General features: G+C 47.1%; 1 long non-coding RNA gene across 1 annotated transcript in view; it reads right to left on the bottom strand.

The window, feature by feature from the left end:
* Positions 1-20,140, bottom strand: part of LOC310843942 — a 142,695-nt gene extending 122,555 nt beyond the window's left edge. The window contains exon 1 of the long non-coding RNA XR_014563805.1: positions 20,026-20,140. This is a non-coding gene — a long non-coding RNA (uncharacterized lncRNA). The remainder of the gene's footprint in view (positions 1-20,025) is intronic.
* Between the last annotated feature and the right edge of the window lie 1,592 nt (positions 20,141-21,732).

The following is a 21,732-nucleotide window of genomic DNA, read 5'->3' as shown; positions in this document are numbered from 1 at the left end:
ATGAAATATTGCTCCTTCAGTGCTGGGGAGATGTTGTATCCCATCAAAAACAAGTATTTTCTCAATAGAAGGTAGCTGGACCCTGTGCAGTCAATAGTGTGTTTGTGTGTTGAGGAAACCATGTTCCTCTAGAAAACCCCAGTAGTTTCGCCTCCACTGTCAAAGTCAATATGCTTCTGGGTACCAGTTGCCAGGAATCTCAAGTGGACAGGATGCTGTTGAGCTCATTGCCTTCTTGCAGGTTTTCTACAGGTATCTGGCTGGCCATTGTTTGAACAGGGTGCTGGACTCAATGGGCCATTAGCCTGATCCAGCAGGTTCTTCTTATGTTCTGAGGATGAATGGTTAGCCACCAGCCCCAAAAGGCAAGATGCCCAAAATCATCCCACTTGTCTTTCATTCCATACCCTGCCTATTACAGAGGGGGCTCCAGCATCAACACCATCGTCACTGAATATTTCTCGAGCCACCCAAAATGTACAAAGCATCATGCAGCATTTCAAATCTATTCAGTCCGGTTGCCAGAACCCAGTGTGTTAAAAGGTAAGCAGCACAGCATTGAATACTGTGGAATGAAAGGAAGTGTGGCAAAATTTTCAGAGGGTGGGTGGGCCTGAACTGCTGTCGCAAGCATGATACCAGTTAACTAGTGTCCTGGGGAGAACTTTCTAATTTTAATTTTCAAATACTTTTTGGGAACTTCTTTGGGGCACAGGAGCTCTAATCCAATCATCATATCATTAGTTTTTCTCCGAGATGCTGTCCTGTGTGAGCACCACGAATGACTCAGTTGCCAAAATAACTTGAACCAGCCTTGGGAAGTACTTATGCACCCTGCCTTCAGGCAAGCAACCACCATTTGCTGCTTCACCTCAGGTAATAAAATGTCTTGAGCTACCTTGAGGACTGTTTATTGCATCACATAAGGCTACGGGGGGTGGGGTGGGGAGAGAAGAGAAATCTGTCTTTGAGGAGGAGAGAAAAAGAGAGCTGAATTAAGCATCTGGAAAATTACCGCAGCCTCTCAGCTTCTGCCACTTGCTACCCGGGATGAGTCATCAGCTGGTTACCAAGGCAACAGCTATTTTCCTCCCGCTGTTGATCAATTTTGTCTGCACAAAGGTCCTATGAAGCTGTGAGCTGTGTAGACAATGCTGCCAAGTCACAGAAACTCCCACCAAGCACAAGTTTGCATTTTAAGCTTGCCAGGCTGGGGTTGGGGTTGGGGGTTGGGGAGGGGGCCATCAAATTCTTACCAGGATTTTTTCTAATTCCACCTCCCCGTTTTGCATGGAGACTGTATCAGCCTCTCAGGTGCACGTGCGATTCCGCTGGTGCTACTACTGAGCTTTGCAAACAGAAACTCCTGGTACACAGCATCCATAAATACAAATCAGCATCTCATCCTGGGAAGCCAGAAAAGCTATCAGCAACAACACAATGATGGAACCACAGGATTTAAACACCGAATCAGAAGTGGCACCAGAAGCCCAGGTTACGAGGCCACTGAAGTTGGGGGCGCTTCCTGAATTGTGTTCTGGCATTCATTTTTCCACTCACTGTGTGGCCTTGGACAAAATCTCCTTCCGTCATGATTTAGGGGAGCGTGATCAGTTCGGTTGCACTAGGTGCAGAGCCTCGGGGGCACTGCAGGGGGTGCCACAACTATGATTTAGAATGAGCAAGAGAGGCGGGGGGGGCAATGAATGTTGGTGTTGCACAGGGTGCTACTGAAATTTGAGACCCTAAGGCCTGCCAGTGGGTGTGGTGTGTAACAACATATTGGCTTAATGAGCAGGGATATGTTTATCCAAACTGGGTTTGTATCTGCATCAACACACCTGCTACTTTTCATTTCATTTGGCTTTATAGATCCCTCGTTGGGCTGTATAAATGTGCTGGAATTGAGTCGGAACACTTGGGGGTTTTATTTTTAAATTAGTGATCACTAGATCTGTACTGATACTGATGCGCATCTTGTAACCGTGACCAGAATAAACTTCCCCGGGTCTTCAGGAAACAGTAGCTGTAGTAATCAACCTCAATCTCCGAAGATAGTTTTCCCAGGGCCAAACTGCAAAGCGGCTGTTAAGCGCTGCTTTGCAGCTAGAGCAGGTTTTTAAAATGCAAATGGCATCACATGGCGAGTGGCTGGTAATTAATGGGATCAGAGCAGAGACGCAGGGAAAATGTAACCCTTTTCTCTCCTGCTGGAGTCTTGAGGAAAATCCCTCCTCTGAAATTAATATTTGCTTTGGTGGGGGGTGATATCCCCTAGCGGCACCACTGGGGGAATTCCTTGCAATGCAAATAACTAGCTTCAGAAGAGGGATCTTCCTCAGGAGGGATGCTCCATGAGTCAAAAAGGCTTCCTGCTTGATAAAACGCAAGCCAGAAGGAGTCACACAACAATAGGAGGGTGCTCCGGTCTGTGGGCTGCATTATCAGGATTCCCCATGCCACCCTGCTCCACAACTGATGACACATTAGTGTCATGGACTGGCTGGGTGTAGAGGAGAGGTGGGAGGCACCAGCTGGGGAACCCCCAAAGGAAAAAGGCTCAGAGGGGATTGGTGGTGGGACGATGATGAATGGTCAGGGGGAGAAGAGGGCCAGACTAGGAGGAGGAGGTGGTGTCAGGAGCTGAAGAGGCAGCAGTAAGCAGGAAGAGGCTGGGGCAGTCCAGAATCAAAGGCAGGAGAGGAAGGGACCAGGAGACAGAGAGGAGGCAGGCTGCTGAAGAATCCAGGGAGTCTCTCCCTCCTGCTGCAACCAGTTCCCCTCCGCCCCAGTCTCCCAGAACATATAGAGGGATGAAGAGGGCAGAACAATGAGAGACAAGACGAAGGAGCCCGAGATTGCTTGGGAAGGACCTGGGGGAGGTGGGTCTTAGGCAGCTGTAGGAAGGTGGGGACCTTCACTTGCAACTGCTTCATTGGGATAAGACCTACTGGGAAGAGTTGCTGTAATCACTAAGCCTGCACTGTTTGGTTTCTTTGAATAAAGAGTTAACTTCATCAACACCAGGTGTTTTATTGCTAAACTACTCCTGAAACCGGCTCCTGACAATCAGGTATGAGACAGGTGAAGATGCAGCTGCAAAGGAATCCTTGGAGGTGTTCAAGTGCGCTCCTGATTGTTCCTTGGCAAGCAGGGCTTGCATTTGGCACTTTTGAAATTTAACTGCAAATGTGCAACCCCCACTGGAATTTCTGCTGGAGGGCAGGCTTCCCACCAGTGACTTCAAGTCTGCTTGGATCAGCTACAGTCCAGAGTCTAACCCATTCTTCTTCCAGTGCTTCTTTCATTTCCACAGCCTTCTGATTACAAACTAGATGCTTTAAAACAAAAAGGGCTCCTTTTGGGCAAAGGAAATTTAGAAATAGTGAACTGAACATATGCAAACTATGCATTAATGTTCACTAAGAAAATAAATACAGATAGGTAATAGTGCCTTTCTAATGACCTCAGAAATCAAGCAGAAATCAGGAGGAAATGTAAGCGTTATAATCCCAGCACATCTATACATAGACCCTTCATGGGGGGGGGGGGCAGCCATGGAGGCGAGAAGGAAAAGCCCTGCTAAATGGGTGAATACGTTCACTTTCAATAGCACTTTTCCTTCCTTCTCCTTCATGCCAGCACTCTGAATATTTGAATATACGCAAATGCTATTCTTAGCAGTCGCTCACGAACATGTCTATAAAACAGCATCTATTATCTTGTCACTAAAGTGCTGTTGCTCCCATGAAGCTCATTTCTTAGCATTGCATAAATCTTGCCCTGGAGTGTCATATCAGATGTGCTCAGTTATTAACTTTTCCCTTCCATTAATCATTTGCTGCAAAGATGCAGCAAAACCTAATCCTTGCTTTTTCAGGCATCCCAGGAAACTGGGGCATGAGGTGGCAGCAAATCGAAGTGTAGATTCTACTTTGGCCTCCAAAGCTGACATGGTTGGCATTTCTGTTGAGGTTCTCATCACACTGTGGAATGAGATGTGTAAAGCCATCAACAAGATACCGTATTTTTTGCCCTATAAGACTCACTTAAAAGTAAGGGAAAATGTGTGTGCGTCTTATGGAGCGAATGCATGCTGCGCAGTTATCCCAGAAGCCAGAACAACAAGAGGGATTGCTGCTTTCACTGCACAGCAAACCCTCTTGCTGTTCTGGCTTCTGAGATTCAGAATATTTTTTCTTGTTTTCCTCCTCCAAAAACAAGGTGTGTCTTGTGGTCTGGTGCGTCTTATAGAGCGAAAAATACGGTAATTCCTGAATGCCTTTGCCCTCACTGTGAACCATGTAGGTCCCCTTTGAACCCTAGTGACCTGATGCAATGAAACAAGAGGGTCAATGGCTAGAGCACAGGTGCTGAAAATCTCAGCCTGCACCCAAATGAAAACACGCGAAGTCATATTACCATGTCTGCCAAATGGCAGTGGCAGTAGTGGAGAAAGCTGACTTCTCCCTCACCGTTGTGTCCACAAGTAGCCACCTAAGAGAACTTTCCCAAGTGGTGAACAGGCTTTTGACGTCTGGCCAAAAGAGCGTTGCTTTAGGGACAAACTCTCTCAGATAGTAAAATTTACCACTCGAACTCAAGCTGGGCTATGAATTTAGCTCCCTGACAAAATCAGAGCTTGCAGCCACTGAGGATCAGCTGGTCAGTCCCACCTGCAAACCCTGCTTTTCTGCCAGGATCGCCTGCAACAGGAGTTCCCAAACCTTGCTGTTGGCAAGGATAGGCTCCACTCAAGAACTGTGCTTGGGAGAGCAAGGAACGGAACCAACGCCAGCAGGACAGTAAATTTGGCAGTAAATTTAAAAGGTGTCAGATACAAACCTGCTTACCAAGGGACAATGAGGAGGGCACTTTATGTGTCCCATTTGTGCTTTCTGCAGCTGCATCTTTACCTTCCTGAAAGCTTTCACCACATAAAAGAAGACCTTTCATAGAACCATAGAATCATAGAGTTGGAAGAGACCACAAGGGCCATCGAGTCCAACCCCCTGCCAAGCAGGAAACACCACCAGAGCACTCCTGACATATGGTTGTCAAGCCTCTGCTTAAAGACCTCCAAAGAAGGAGACTCCACCACACTCCTTGGCAGCAATGCCACTACCGAGCTCAGGAGGGGGTGGGGTTGCGGGCTCCCAACCACGCCCACACGCCCGCGAGGCTGGCGTCAGCCTCGCGGGAAGCAGGGATTCCCTAGTTTCTTCCCCGCGCGCCAGCCAATCGGCTGGAGGCAGGGGCGGGCCTTTCAGAGGCCACTTAAGGTCGGGGCAGCCCTTGGCTCGCCCCTTTCCTACCTTGCAGCTGCGCGATTTGGATCACTTGGATCGTCCTCCTGGCGCTGCTGCTTTCTTTCGCTTCCTGGTTCTAGCGACTCGCTTCTTGCTCAGGATCAACCGTACCTCCTTAGGCTTACACCCCCACCGTCCCCGGAGTCTGAGCGCCGGCAGCGCGCACGGTTCGCGAGCCGCCAAGTCCACGCTTCTCCCCCCTTTTGCCTCGCCTGCTCGCCGCTTTAGCGGGCGAGCCTCCCGGAAAAAACTACACTCCACGGAGGGCGTCGCAAGGATCGTCGGTTAGCGAGCCGCATCAGCGCTCGCTGGAGGTTTCTAGCCGGGAACGGGGGAGCTGCGGGGGCGCTTTGGGGGGGTGTACGGGCGCGAGGTTAGAGGCACTGGTGGTTTTCTTTTCCGTTTTCTTACCTTCAGTTCTGCTGCTGTACTTTGTTCTGCTGCCATTTGTTCTGGGTTGCATTTGTCTCATCGGCCACTCCGCATCGCTTAGCTAAGGTGCGGAGCTACTTGGGGGCAACCTCACCGCCTTTACTGGCTTGGAGGCAACCTCAGCGGCCTACCTAAACTTCAGTGGTTTGTGGGGTTGTTCTCAGCAGCATTTTTGCTTCAGCGTCCAGGTTGCCTGGACAACGGCTCGGGCCGGCCGCCATCTTAAGTCTACCACGTGGCTTCTACGGCGGCCATTTTGGGTGAGGCAAATTTGGTAGAAGGGCTCTGAGATCAGCCTATTCTTTCAGTACTTCGCCTGGGGGGCTTATTTGGGCCTCGGTGGATACTTTCTGTGGTTTTACCCCGAAATAGATTACTTTAATTCCTTCATTTCCGTTTATTACTTTTTAGCCTTTGCAAACTTTCTAGTTTCTTTCTCCTTTAAACCCCCCCCTTGTTTCTTCGCTAACCTTTGGCTGGATAATTGTTACTCTTTTGGCCAAAATTATTAATTTGCCATTACAGTTTATTCGGGCATTTGTTTCCCTCCCTCGCTAACTACCAGCGCTGGTTGGCAATTTTATTTCTCCTTAGCAAGTCCTGGGATTTGTTGCCTATCAGTCAGCAGCCGGCTAAATCTCATATTTTGGCCTTTTTTATTCTAATTATCCTTTCAGTGTCTACTCCTTGCTAGCTTGTTCTGCAATTAGGCGTGGTATTTACGCTCCAGTTATTTACTTCTATAAGCAGATAGGCTGACAACTATTAATAGCCTGACTGTTAATACTTCTTCCTTACTTATTAAATAATATATATATATATTTATACCAATAAATAAATAAATAAATACAATAAAAAATAATAATAATAATTTTTTAAAAATAAAATAATAATAATAATAATAATAAATAAATAAATAAATAAATTTTAAAAAAAATTCTTCTTCTATACTTGAACACAACTTCATAGGCCAAGTAGATAAGCAAGACCCTGCCAATTTGGAACAGTCTGCTTGAAGTACCTTTTAGATTTTGATCAATAGCTGGTAATACATCAAACCGATCTAGCGCTCCGTGCCAATTTCCTGCTTTCTGCCTTCTGCTTTATTATGGAGGGCAACAGTAATTCCCAAGCACCTCAGCCTGGTAATGTTCTGGTGCCAACAGGCCCTTGCAATCCTCAGGCCCTGGCTCAGCTATTTTCCGCTCTTCAATCCTTTTACGCCCAGTGCAGGGCACCCATCACTCCCTCTCCAAACATTGTAGAAGTGACTCAAGATTGCATCCCGGATACCCCCTCCAGTCAGCAGGGTCAGGAGGGGCCCTCCACCAGCGCAGCTTCTACGGTCCAGCAGGCCCCCAGCAGGCCTCGGACACGTCTGCAAACGGCGCGTGCTCAAAAGTCTAAGTCAGGTCCACAGAAGGGTAAGGCGCCTGCTCAAAAGCCTAGGGCCAATACACAGAAGCCTAGACCATCGGTGGCCTCCCCTGCGGTCCCTCGACAGGAGGTAATAGACGTCCCTAGTGTTTTTCAGGACAACCCAGGGCAGCAGAGTTCTTCGGAGGGGTCAACATCGGATGAGGAGATACTCCCACAGCCAATTCACACAGAAAAGCCTTTAACGGCACTCTTGACTGGAAGGATGGTGCTTTGGTCCAAGACGTTAAAGTCTCAACCAACTCCGCCACTGACTTTATTCTGGGGAATCACCTCTCTAAGAAGAAGAGGAATAAGATATTAAATGGTGATTACGTTGATATGTTTTCGTTGCTACCCCCAGCTCAAGTTAAGGGAAAAGGGGAGAAAAGAAGGTATTACGGTAAAAAGAGGTACAGGGCTCCTCGGGTTGAGCGAACTTTTGAGAATTGGCTTAATGGGTATCAAGTTTTTATGGCAGTAGTGTCCGGTTGTTATCCCAAACGGGGCATGCACCTCGCGTCTTACCTGGCGCACGTCAGGCGGGCGCGGGAATTGGCGGGCGATGAGGCCGCCTTGGCGTATGATGAGGAATTTCGGAGGAACACCTCGCTGCTGTCCTCTACGCGATGGGACCAAAAGGACAACAACTGTTGGATGGAACATGTGGGGCCGAACATCGAAAAGAAATCCACTGAGCAGCCAAAATCTGGTAAGGTGGAGACGCAACGCCGTAGACAGTGCTGGGACTTCAACAAGGGTACCTGTCAGCGCGTAGCCTGTAAGTACTTGCACGAATGTGATAAGTGCTTAGGCAGCCACCCAGCAATCAACTGTTACAAAGGGAAGCAGCAGCCCTTTCGCGGAGGCAGGGGTCACCTCACCCGGGGTAATCGAGGTGCCCCCGTGGGACCCGCTGGTCCCGCCCAAGGGCCGTCTGGGTCCCGATACTAACGTTTCCCTCAGCTTGGCGTACTCCCCGATAAAATTACAGCCCCTGAGAGCACTGTTGAAGCTTTACCCAAATAGACAAGCGGCCTGCCTCTTAGAGGAAGGGTTTTCCCAGGGTTTTAGAATCCCGGTCACCTTCACCCCCAACGCCAGTTGTCCCCCTAACCAGAAGTCTGTGCTAGAAAGACCTGACATTGCCACAAAAAAAGATCCAAAAAGAGATTGCCGCCGGGAGGGTGGCCGGGCCCTTCACTTCCCCCCCCCCCATTGTGGGTTTGCATATTTCTCCCCTTGGTATTGTCCCTAAGAAGGCCCCCGGGGAATTTCGTATGATACATAACTTGTCTTACCCCAAGGGAGCCTCGGTCAATGACGCCATCCCCCAGGAAATGTGCACAGTGAAGTATGCCTCCTTCGATCAAGCCGTGCGGTTGGTAAGGAGTTTTGGTAGGGGCGCCTTTATGGCAAAATGCGACATTGAGTCGGCATTTCGCCTTCTTCCGGTCCACCCAGATGACTATCGTTGGTTGGGTTTCAAGTTCCAGGGAGCCTTCTTCATCGATAAAGCTATGCCTATGGGTTGTTCGATTGCCTGCGCTGCGTTTGAGACCTTTAGCACATTTCTGGTATGGGCCTTAAAGTTTAGAACTGGTTCCGAAGGGGTGGGACACTATCTGGATGATTTTATTTTGGTGGCGAGGAACGCTGGTGAGTGCAGGACTTTGCTTCTAGCTTTTGAATCCCTAGCCAGTGAACTGGGGGTCCCTTTGGCAAGTGAGAAGACAGAGGGCCCGGTCACGACCATGACGTACCTGGGTATCGAACTGGACACTTTGGCCCAAACTTCTCGCTTACCAGCTGAGAAGTTGGTTGCCTTAAAAGAACTTATTGGCCAAATGCTGCCTTTAAAGAAGGTCACCCTGAGACAAATTCAATCCCTTCTGGGGCACCTCAACTTTGCCTGCCGTGTGGTTTCCCCCGGCCGCCCCTTTTGTGGCCGTCTAGCTAAGCTGTCTGCGGGTTTACGGTCTCCACATCATAGGGTTCGCCTATCCAAGGCGGTAAAGTCCGACCTCCAAGTTTGGTTGCAATTCCTAGATGGTTTTAACGGCATATCTTTGTGGCAGGATACCTTGGTCCTGCAGTCGGATTTTCAGGTACATTCGGATGCAGCCGGATCCTTAGGTTTTGGTGTGTACTTCAGGGGGCAATGGTGCGCCCAGCGTTGGCCTCCCTCTTGGCAAGGGAAACCAATACTGCGTGATTTGACATTCCTGGAATTCTTCCCTATTGTAGTCGCAATCCACATTTGGGAGGAGCAGTTAAAAAACCATAGGGTTTGTTTCTGGACGGACAACCAAGCGGTTGTCTCAGTTCTGAATAAACAATCTTCACATTCTCCTAGAGTTGCTTCGCTTTTGCGGTAATTCGTCCTTTCATGCCTGCGGTTGAACCTTCACGCTTCTGCCAAATTCGTTCCCGGTATAGACAATAACATTGCGGATGCTTTATCTCGTTTCCAGATGGAACGCTTTCGCTCATTGGCGCCGGATGCGCAGCAGCAGCCGCAACCGTTTCCGGAGCACCTCTGGAGTATTGGCAACGAGAAGCAATAAAGGGAGTATTGTCCGCACTGGCTCCTTCTACTCTCAAATCTTATAATAAGGCATGGCTAGACTTTACATCTTTCCGCAGGAAGAAAGAGCGGTTTAGGCCTGGCAGGCCGCCATCTAAGTCGGAAGTCATAGAGTATATGGTTCGCCTTCGAGATCTAGGTCGGGCTCCCAAAACCCTCAATATTCATTCGGCGGCAATATCCTTCTTTTCTAAAGCCTTATTCTCCGTCAATCCCTGTTCACATTTTGTTGTCCGGAAAATGCTGGAGGGCTGGCGCAGGGCCAGACCTCAGGGCCAAGACGGTAGAAGGCCCATAACGCTGGACATACTTACCCAAATCCGCAGAAAGCTTAGGGTCCTTTGTTGGTCAAGGTATGAGGCCAGATTATTCTCTGCTGCATTTTCCTTTGCATTCTTTGGGGCTTTGCGCATTGGTGAGGTGGTCTGCGTAGACCGTGCAGCCAATAGGGGCCTATTGCTGGAGGATGTAACGGTAGCCAGCTCGAACGTGATACTAAAAATCCGCAGTTCCAAGACCGATCAGCTGGGCAGGGGAGCCTTTATCCGCCTCCAGGCGACCCAGAAGGCTGGCCCTTGCCCAGTAAAAGACGCTAAGAAATATCTGTGTGTAAGACCGAAATCTAATGGCCCCTTTTTCTTGCATTCCGATGGGTCCTTTCTCTCTAAACATCAGTTCACGAGGGTCATGCGCAAAGCGATCACGGCCATTGGTCTGCCGCAAGAGGAGTACGCTGCGCACTCCTTTCGCATTGGGGCGGCGACCACCGCCGTTCATATGGGTTTACCGGCTGAAAGGATTATGGACATGGGGCGTTGGAAATCCAACGCATACAAGGGTTACATTCGGTAGCCTTTTTAATTTCCTGTCACTCTTTTCTCTCCTACTCACCAAGGGCATCCCTCCTGACCCGGCTTTCTTATTCTATCCTTCCAGGTGCTGTTTTGGTGCGACTGTGGATTATCGGTCACAGTATCGTTCATTGGGCTAAACGTCGAGCAGAGCGCAGGCGACGGGATGCCGACCTCCTACTACCTAACAATGTTAAAGTGTCATGGGTTACTAGGCGTGGTATGCATTGGGAAGAATTCTTCCCAGCCATATCCAGAAGAATTGCGGAAGAAGGTTCGCCTGACGCCTTGATCATACAACTGGGCGAGAACGATCTGGCTTATAGGAAAGGGGTAGACAATGTGGAACATTATCAATGACTTGGAACTGTTGAGGGCGTCCCACTCTAATATTACAATAATTTGGAAAGGCGAGTTTGGCGGGATGCAGCGAAACCCGCAGCGGTGGATAAAGCCAGAAGGATTGTGGAGCGCACCGTGGCGTGTAGGGTGGCCGCAATGGGCGGACTGGTCATCAAACACCCGGAAATTCAATATAACAATGATACGCTCTATCGCTGGGATGGCGTGCATCTATCTGATGCTGGCAATGATATCTGGTTGGCTGATATTTTTCAGGGAATTAGGGATTGGTTACAGGTCTGAGGGTATTGGCGGCGAGCCGGCGTAACGCGGCTCGAGTGGCGGTAGGCATTGGCCGGGGTATTGTCATGCAAATGAGATCGGGGGGAGGAGCGCCATCACCTCCCCCAATGCTTGAAGGGTAGTTCGTTAAAGGACTCCGAGGGGCGACGCCTCGTCCAAAACCTACGGAGGCTAGGGCCTAAAGCGCACCCCCGAGCGGTAACCCCTCGGGGAGCGCCTAGGGATATGCATCTCGGGTAGCTCCCCCTGTTGGTGTTTAACCCTTCCCGGTTAGACCGGATAGACAGTTAGGGGCCAATGCCTAAAGCCAATACCTCTCTTACCTGTAATCAATAAAGTTGTGGCCATTTTCGCCCATTAACCTAAATACTTGTGTCCAGTGTCTTTATTCATTCCTCCTGTGGGGAGGAGGGTATAGCCACGCAAATTCCACTGTCGAACAGTTCTTACTGTCAGGAAGTTCTTCCTAATGTTTAGGTGGAATCTTCTTTCTTGTAGTTTGGATCCATTGCTCCGTGTCCTTTGACTGGCACAGAAAAGAATATAAAGCAGGCACCAGGCCAAACTCTCTGGGACTTGAATGTCTTCTTCTGTAACCCATGCAGCCTTCATCTGTGCTAAGGCCTATAATAAACCATCATGGTATTTTTATGTGCAGAGGTCTATGAATCTTTAATAATAGCCATAGCAATAAGAATGATGATGAAAATACCTTGGCTGTACAGTGCAGAATATTGGGCTCAAAATTAGCTAGGCTTATGAGTGTGTCCACCCCCCACCCCCCATCAATCCCCTGCTCAAGGAAGATAGCTCAGCACACACAAGTTACTAAAACAGGCTTCCCCTTCACATTTCCTATCCTGATCTCCCCACCTGGCTCATATCACAGGGTCCTTCAAAATATTTTTTTAAGAAGCAGAAAATTCTTTCACAAACGGTGCACATGGGATCATGCAGTATTGTGTTAAGCTTTGCTTTCTTGTGGAGTGATATTGTGCCTCATTTTTTAACATGTCCGCGTGCACAAATTTGCATTTAAAAATGAGTGCTACCCTTCAACTTGCCTGCATTTTCAAAATGGAAATGGAAATGGCTTTTGTGATATTTCCCTGCAAATTACCATTCTCAATATGGCATGGAATTTAATGATGAAAATGTTGGAAGTTTGTCATAAGAAAATGTCACTTGCTGTTTTTCACTGTGTTGTTGACGCTCTGTGCAGCAGAAAAAGGAAATACGGAGCCTAGAAAAGAAAGTTTCTTAGGGACAAACTAGATGTTGCACTGGAGACAGGTGTGACGGACACTGGCCAGTTTTGCTGAATGAAAAATAGGCTGCCAATCCGAGTGGAGGAACTGTGGGGGAGATGCTACATAACTCTTTCCCCTGACCATTTCTCCACTCACCTCTCATAAAGTGCTTTTTCACCTGTTGGGGAAGAGACACAGGTAAAAGATAGGTTCCAATTCCCATCCACCCCAAGGGTAAAAAACAAGATTTAGAGTTGATTTTGAGCCAGAGAGTAACAGGAGGAGAAAGAATTAAGCAGTCTAACTTCTACTATTCCTCCATCCAATGTGGCAGCCTTCCAGGACTGCTTTTTATTTTTAAAAAAGTTTGGATGCATTTCAGGTATATTGTCTCATTAGGTACCTATAATGACTACAACAACTGAACAGAAATGATCAAATACACTATTGGCCCGTGTAGTGCTCCTCCTGATTGGCTCTGAATAATTTATTTATATGCCACCATAAATGGATTGTCTCCTCCTATGTCTGACTGGCAAAGAGACATTGTCACATCTTCCCCACAGCATCTCCACAATGCCCTCTGGAGCATCACTGCGTTATCTCCATGTCATGGTTGCATGGGCCTATGGCACCCACAATGTTGCCATGGACTCAGTGACTGTCATTTTCGCTGCATTCTGTGTGTTTTGGAGTGGTGTATTTATCCCCTGTCTGTCATGTTAATGGAAGCTGGTCCATTAGGTTGAATGAGGCATTGGCCCACCAACCTCACTCTGCCCTCAGCAAGTAGCATGCCTCCTTACATGCTACCAGTCTGGAGGGTGGCACACCCAGTCAGTTTCCTCTTCCATAGTCTCACTGTTGCTCTGTCAGAACAGGGAAGAGGTTGTGGCAAAAAGTGAGAATTAGTCCACTCTGCCTGTTGTTGGCTCTGACTCCAACTACTGTTGGTCTCCTGACCTTTCACCTTACCGGTCACAATGGACAACAGCCACCACTGCATCCTCAGCTGTGTGAGTGCAGGATATGGGGGATGTCACAATGGTATATGGGCACCACACCCACTGACACAACTGGTACTTAGGGTTGATCTGTTAAACTGTCTACTGCCTTTTTGTGCCTTAACCTGAAAACTCTGGTGCTTGTCAGGGTGGGTGGGTGCAAAAGCATGTTTTCACAAATCTGCTAATCAGTCATGCTGACATGAAACAAGTATTATGTATTCTATCTGCATTAGGTGATGCTCTTTCTGAGCAAACACAGGAACATTAAAAGCAAGCAAACCATATTGGTTAAGGCCAGAGATTCATCTAATTCAGGATCCTGCTTTTCACATCAGCCAAGTATCAAAGGAATTACGATCCCACCCCCAGTGGCAGTCAAAACACAGATAACCGAAAAGAGTTCTTGCCATGTAATTTACATATTCAGTATTCACAGAGAGACAAAGGAACACTGTCTCTACTACAAGTAAAGTCCACCCCTTCAGTCCCTCCTAATCTGCGTCATCCCTGCGCCAGCTAGTCAGTGTTTTCTTTCTGTTCTGCTACTCTCACAGCCCGCCTGATTTGGGGAGGGGGGTCAGGGATGCTTTCAAGAGACACTGAGGTCTGTTATCTGTCTTTCCTCCAGTGCTTCTCCTTCCTGGTGCTGTTCCCCCACTATTTCCCAGCTTTTCTCCTCAGCAGCCTCTGAACTATGCCCTTCTGCAAACCACTGTTCTAAATCTATACGATTCTCCTCTTCTCAGGAAGGTGCGGGGGGGGGGGGGACACACAGCTCCCACCATTCTTCCTCAGTCCAGCCCCTGACACCAAGAAGCATCAAGCAGCGCATGAAAGCACCACATCTCCCTGAGACTGGCACCCAGGTGCTTTGCTGCTGCCTTTGATCAGGGTGGTCCCATAGACAGCCATCACAACCAACTTGCAGTGACTCAGATTCTAACTGAGGATTGGTGCAGCCACAACCCAGAATACTAACCACTATAGCATGCTGTGAAACTGTGGAGAAGCCTGACTTGCAGTGTCATTCAGCCTGCCTCTCTTATCTCATATTAGCCGCTGTTAGGAAGTACAAGAAAACACATGAAAGCCAATGAATGGGAAGTCAACAAAACTCTATTTATGTTAGCTAAACTCATTATCACTCAGGTATCATTTATGCACTCACAGAGGCACACATCCCTTATCACCATGTTTGCCTCTGGTTGGTGCTCTGAGAATTCATAAAATCCTTCTCCCAGCAAATCTGGGTCTAATTTTGTAATCTAAAATGGTGGTGTCACTATGTACACACATGCTGACATCCACATACAGTATATGTGTTAGATGAGTAAGAATGCTAAAAAGCCATTTAAAGCTAACCCATTTGTTACGGCATACGCTTTCATGGACACAAGCCCACTTTGTCAAATGAAATCTGAGTTGGCATGATATATATGAAGCAGGAAATTGTGAGATGGGGGCTGAATGGCAATGAGGTGGGAAAATGACAAGCAATGAGAAGTAAAGCTGAAATATATGTTAAATAGGCACACCTTTGATCCTTTACTCAAGCAGCTTGATTGGCGATGATTGCTGAGATGATTGCATTGATTGACACCTATAGTGGGGCAGGTAACCATTAAAAACAACAACAACCCAGTCATAGATATTCTGGCATCCTGGTTGTATCAGCTTCTGAATTTCATGCACATTCTTACCAAACTGGCAGGGCTTAAATATGAATGTCTTTCAGCTCTGTTGCCAAAATGATCCCTTTTTTCCCTCATCAAACAGAGGGTGAGTCATTAAACTGCCACCTGACACCATCTGCCAGCATGTGGGGGGAGAGGCAGAAGCTTGCAAAGCAGTGAAGGAGACTTTAGGAGGCAGAGACCACAGACTGAGGAGACACACTCCTTTCAGCTGTGGGTTTCGCCTGTGCAAGGAGCAGCCAATGCAGTGAGGGTGGCGCCCCCTCCTGGTGCTGCTGCTTACAAGGATGGGGCAAGGGCTGCAGAGCCAAAATGGTGCTCCTACAATGGCCCCAGTCAATGCAAAACACCATTCAAATAAGCAGCAGGCGGCAACACTTGTGTCAAGAGGGAGGCTACACAACACCAGCACCACACTTTGCCTGTGATTTCTTCTGTGATCAGTGGGAGAGCTATTCCCAAGGAACACAGCGCTTCTAATCCCAGGTGGTTTCCCTGATTAGGACTTGTCCTGGGCATTTTTTAAAGGGGGAACTCGGTCTCCCATTGACCCTTGCTGGGGTACTTGTTTAATTGTCAGATTTCTGACCTGCCCTTCACCTTAAGGACCCAGGGTGGATTGAAGCAATGTAATACAGTGGTATCTCGGGTTACAGATGCTTCAGGTTACAGACGCTTCAGGTTACAGACTCCTCTAACCTAGAAATAGTACCTCGGGTTAAGAACTTTACCTCAGGATGAGAATAGAAATCACATGCTGGCGGTGTGGCAGCAGCAGGAGGCCCCATTAGCTAAAGTGGTACTTCAGGTTGAGAACAGTTTCAGGTTAAGAACGGACCTCCAGAATGAATTAAGTTCTTAACCCAAGGTGCCACTCTATACAAATATGAAACCAGTAAAACCATTCCCAATTGAACAGAACAGCAATAGTGGGTGACATCATTTTGGCATGCCTTTTTCATGACCAGAAATATACGGTGTGCAACGTACACAATAAGAGGCACATCATTGTTCCACCATTTTATGTTGTCTTCCTTGTTATAAAATGACTGCTTTTCTGCATGTGTGTGTTTTACAGGCTGCACAGGTGTGTGTGTGTTTTCATCTTTCCCATCATGGCAATTCCTTGGTACTAGGACCAGTTTGGTTTTCTGAGAATTGGCAGTGTCTCTTCTGTTATTGTTGTTGTCCTAGAGCCCTTCCCTGCCAGCAGATCCAGTCATGAACAAACACCCCAGCCTGCTCCTTTATGTCTGAACAGTTTCCCCACTTTTCTTCTCTTGTTTTTCTACTAACATGAAAAGGAAATGGTGGGGGGAGAAAAGGCTGCTCAAAATGAGTCTTCTGGAGAACCAGGTTGCCATTCTAGGCAGCTCCCTTTGTTTGCTGCAGGAGTCTCTCTGGGCAGAGATGAGTCATACATTAGCAGTGCAGAGACTGCGCCAGCCAAGCAGCAGCCATTACTCTCTCAGCAAATTTGTGAGAGAACCCTGCTTTAGAGGGGGAGCCCAGGAGGAATGAAGACCCAGGACAATATCCCCCATCTTTGCCTTTCTGGAGGCAGCTAAAAGAATAAGCAAACTCCCCCCTGTCATCTTTCCACCCATGAAAGTGAGACATGTGGGTAAAGCAACAGACAGAAAAACAACCCATAAGCATTAGCTTGCACAAGTCAGAGATTTGGCATGTGCCCTCTATGTTCAGCACCAATTCCAATGTGGATAGACATGGCTGCTCCTGTCTAGCCCTTCACCTCTCATCGTCTTCTTTCAAATTCTTCATGCCATGGGTCAGAGATGGGGGCTAAGTGCTGCCTCTTTAGCAGGGCCTCAGGACTCTCTCTCTCTAGGCCAAAGCCCGTCCCCAAGCTACACCCCTCACTGGCCCTGCACCACTTCTTTCTTGAGTACTTTTGCCTGGCAGTTTGCACTTTCACAGCAATAGCTGTAACCCAGCCATACTTGGGCATTCGCAGTTCTCTGAATGTTGTGATGCAGTTCGCCCACAACGTAACACATCTAATAGGGGTAAAGTATGCATTCAAAAGCATATACTAGTGAACATAACATCCTAAAATGCATAATACTAGGGGAGAAACTGCTTTGCAAAATATGTCTATATTGGGCAAGATGGTATACAAAAATGTGTATATTAAGAGAAATTTGCTATTAAGATGCTGGTGAATTTTCATGAATACTCTTTTTCTTAATCGCAAACTTATGTCAAAATGTGGAAAGCTCAACTTAAAAGTGGAAAAATGAGGGAAACTAAAATGGGCAGACTTACTCATCCCCAGTGACCTAGCCACTTGCCCAAGCAGTTTCCTTTCTTTTGGTGAGCATCTTCTCTTATTTGGGTCAATCCTTTCTCCTGATGGCTTCTTTTCAAACATTTTATGTTGTTGTTGCTCCCCCATCAAGATCTAAAACCCTCCTTAGTTCTGGACTGGGGTTATTTGGAGAAGAGGTTGAATTTCCAGGTGGGTCTCTGTCATGTGGTGAATGTGGGGTAAGTGAAGCTAAACTTCAGTTCCCAGATGGAACTGCATGATTCCAGGATCGTCCCAGTGTGCATGTCAGTGTTTTGGGTGGAAAAGAAGCTCTCAAGAACCAGATGACCTTTTCCTGAGAATTATTCAAAGATGCTGAATATGTACTGAACCAAATGGAATCTGCCCATCATTGTGTTGAATCATGTGCTGATTTAAGATACAGAACTATATACTGTAGACATTGATTTCCTGTTCCATTAGTGTCTGACTTTATTGGGAAGCCTTTCGTACAAGAACCACAATGTGGGGGAGAAGGATCAATAGACATACCCACCAACAAGGCATATGCCATTAAGGTTGCAGTCCTTAATAAACTTACTAAAGTGTAGAGCTGAGTAGAAAGTGATTTGACTGAAAAGTCATGAAATTACCTCAGCAACCTGAGAAGAAATGGTTCTGTGAAATTGCCCCACCCTGATTTTGTTTCTCTAAATTATTTCATGAAGTATTCAGCACATTTACCTGGGAGTAAGTCCCACAAATCTCACATAGCTAATTTCTAAGTAGGCATACATAAGACTGCACTGTCAATCTCTTACTCCCCACTCTCCTCACAAAAAAACAGCATGAGATGCCTTTTGAATCTTCAAATAAAGCAGTGGGGGTTGCAGTACATTCTTATTTTTTAAAAAAATAAACATAAAACAGTAGATCAGGATTAAAAATAGTATTGCATGAAATGGCACACTGAGACTTTCTATTTTTAACAAGCCCATTTCAATCTCTTTTTCAGTCACCTTTGAGAAGGGGATGAACACTGCTCTTGGGGGTGGGAGGTACATTTTTATTTTTACTTGTATTATTATTACTTGGTTTGAAATAAAATAAACATTTAAAAAGAAAGGTTCGAGCGATTTTTTGCTAGTTTGTCAGTGTTTAATATAATCCCCACAAACCTCACTCACCCAAGTTTTCCACTATCTCCCTCGCAATCTCCTCTCATCCTTTGAAGTCTCCTCCCACCATGCGTGTTTCTCCCCTTCCCAGATGGTGGTCGCTCACATCCTACTACATAATCTGTCACTTTTCCATTGTGTCATTCAAAGTAAAACCAAGAAACTAGGGGCATCTGCCTTGAAGAGCAAGTGGCAGACCGTTAACCTCAGGTTAAGCCCACAGAGCTGGGAAGACTTTAAACACATCTCGTAGTCACTTGTCCCTTACAAGAAAGGTGAAGGCAGACATCTGCTTGCCACTTTCTCAGGGATGAGAAATGATTGTTTTATACAGTGGTACCTCAGGTTAAGAACTTAATTCATTCTGGAGGTCCGTTCTTAACCTGAAACTGTTCTTAACCTGAGGTACCACTTTAGCTAATGGGGTCTCCCACTGCTGCCACCGCGCCTCCACCACATGATTTCTGTTCTCATCCTGAGGTAAAGTTCTTAACCCGAGATAATATTTCTGAGTTATCGGAGTCTGTAACCTGAAGCATCTGTAACCTGAGGTACCACTGTATTTTGTATACAAACATTACCTTTTCATATATGACATGGGGCTGCCACTCTAACTCCCATAGAGCTTCTCCTTCCCGCCCCAAGGAAAGGCTAAGCTTCTTTTTACACCTTCCTTAACCCTGTGTCTGAAACCACTCCTAGTCTGCAGCCCTGCTTTTCACCCATACCTGCCCCCCCCGCCACTTGCACACAATCCACTCATAGGGTAACCCCGTACATATATTGCAAAATCTAAGCACTCTTTTCACCTTCCACCCATTTATGTAACCACCACCCCCTCCTATTGTGCCACCCATTTTGCACCCCACTTTCATCTTCACCCCCATTCCCATGCCCTCTCCTCTTTCCTTTTGGCACCCCCACCCACATTTTCACCTTCACCCACTTTCCCCTCGCTTCTCCTCCCTTTTCTCAGCTCCCCCCCCCCCACTGCCTTGCACACAGACCACCCTCATTTCCACTCCTCCGTATACCAGGTCAGACTCCTGGTCCATCTATATACATGTGAATATTCCTGGGGAAAGATTTTTAGACTAAGTCTGCCACCTAGGGGCTGAAATGTTGTATAGTTCTGTGTCAGCCTAAGACCAATACGCACAACAACAGCAAGAGAAACAAATTTATTGAGGGTAAGATTTCATGGACCGGGGTCCATTTATCAGATGCACGACTGTCAATCCTAAATGCCTAAATCTGTAAACACGGCTTTTGGAAGAATAAAAAAGTAGTATGGGCTGAGGGAAATAAAATGCTGAAAGGTCAGTGGTAATTACATAAAGGCAAAACAGCGACAGTGACTAGGTGCACTGGGAAAAAGTTTGCAAACTGGAACTAGTGGCGTAGCGTGGGTTGTCAGCACCCGGGGCAAGGCAAGTAATTTGTGCCCCCTAACCCGTGGATTTGCGCCCCCTAACCCTCAGATGTTGCGCCCGGTGCGGCCGGCCCCCCTGCACCCCCCACGCTACGCCACTGACCGGAACACTTACTTCCAGGTTTGTGGCGTTCGGGATCCGATTTGTTTGACAACTAAGTCATTCGAGAATCAAGGTACCACTGTGTTTTTAATAGAATTTGCACTCCCATTGATTCCAACTGGAGGATAATAAAATCTACCATCTGGAGGGTTGGTGTGCATTATTTTCCCCCATGGCAGAGAAGGGTGGCTTTGGAAGTGCAGTCTTTCCAGCAGCAACAGCTGTGGTCCAGAGCTTTCTGCAGCTTCAAGGAAGACGCCTACAAGGACAAAGGTCTCTCTCTCACCTCAGAGGATAGTGAGCTGTTGCACTCGGGTCCTCCTTTCAGTTTTCCATAGGCATCTGGTTGGCCACGGTCAGAACCGGATGCTCGACTAGACAGGCCACACCCAGCAGCCTCTGCTTACATTCTTAAGATCTGAAAAATCCCATGAACCTCAGGAGGCCTTCACAGGGACCTTCAGATTTCAGCCTAAAACTACATGCTTATTTTTGTTTTTGTTTTACTTAGCCTACCCTTCCTCCAAAGAGCTGAGGCAATGGCTGTGTACAAGGTTTCCCCTATCATCCTCGCAAAAACCTTCTGCAAGTATGTGTTTTCCTGTGCACTGACAGGAGTGGGTAACAGGCCAGGTTGGGAGAGCAGCAGGAGAGAGAAGCAAATAACATAATAGCCAGAGAGTGGCTGTGATTTTCCACCTTGATTTTCTTCTTTTTTCTTTTCATAAACTGCTTTGAAGTATTTACAATCAAGTGGTGGTGTAGAAACCTTATGAAATAAAATAAATAAATAGGACTTCCAAGACCTAGAACAAATGTGAGGTCAGCCTCTTTTCTCCAGAGGAACTAAAACTAAGTCGCAAAGGCAGGGAGAAGTGCTTTAAAGGGCAATTGTAATTTATCTATAATGACTATGCACTCGTGCCACAGTGCCATGTCTACTTTTAAGTACAAACACTGTAGTCTGTGAAAGCTTAAGCTGCAAACACACTTGTCAGACTTTAAGGTGCCACAAAACGCTTCGTGTTTTCTCTCTCTCTCTTTTTGCTGCAAGGGATTCCTCCCGATATCCCTCTTCAACAAGCCCACCAGTCCTCCAGTGTTTCAAAAGGGACCTGTTTTTCCCTTACAGTTTTTCAAACCAGACAAAGGGTGGGAGTGGAGGTGAATGGAGAGTGTGTTGCAAAGTTTATTCTGGTCCCAGAGAATTGGTGCCTGCCTTCTGGAACAACGTACGCCTTGTAATATGTGAACAGAAGTGCGAGAGCATTTCTGTGTCAAACATGCCTGCCAGTGGCACCAGATACAATCGCTACCATGTGCATGTTGTTGGATTAAAAACTGCACTGAAGCTGCTAATCCTGTGCCCCATAATGTGATGCATTTCCCAGGCCATTCTCCAATTAACGTGTAAGAAAAATAAGGTGTGAAATATTGGGGGGCGGGGAGCATTCCTTGCAACTTACAAGCTTATACCTCCACCCACATAATATGTCTGGGGGAGAAAATCATTTTACATTTCTCTTATTCTCTCTGGCTGGCACCTCCTTGTTAGTGAT

This window comes from Podarcis gaigeae, assembly GCF_964106915.1.
Source record: "Podarcis gaigeae genome assembly, chromosome: 4".
In the NCBI taxonomy this organism is placed as follows: Eukaryota; Metazoa; Chordata; class Lepidosauria; order Squamata; family Lacertidae; genus Podarcis; species Podarcis gaigeae.
Note: the sequence above shows the minus strand (reverse complement) of the source record. Positions and strands in the feature narration are given on the sequence as shown.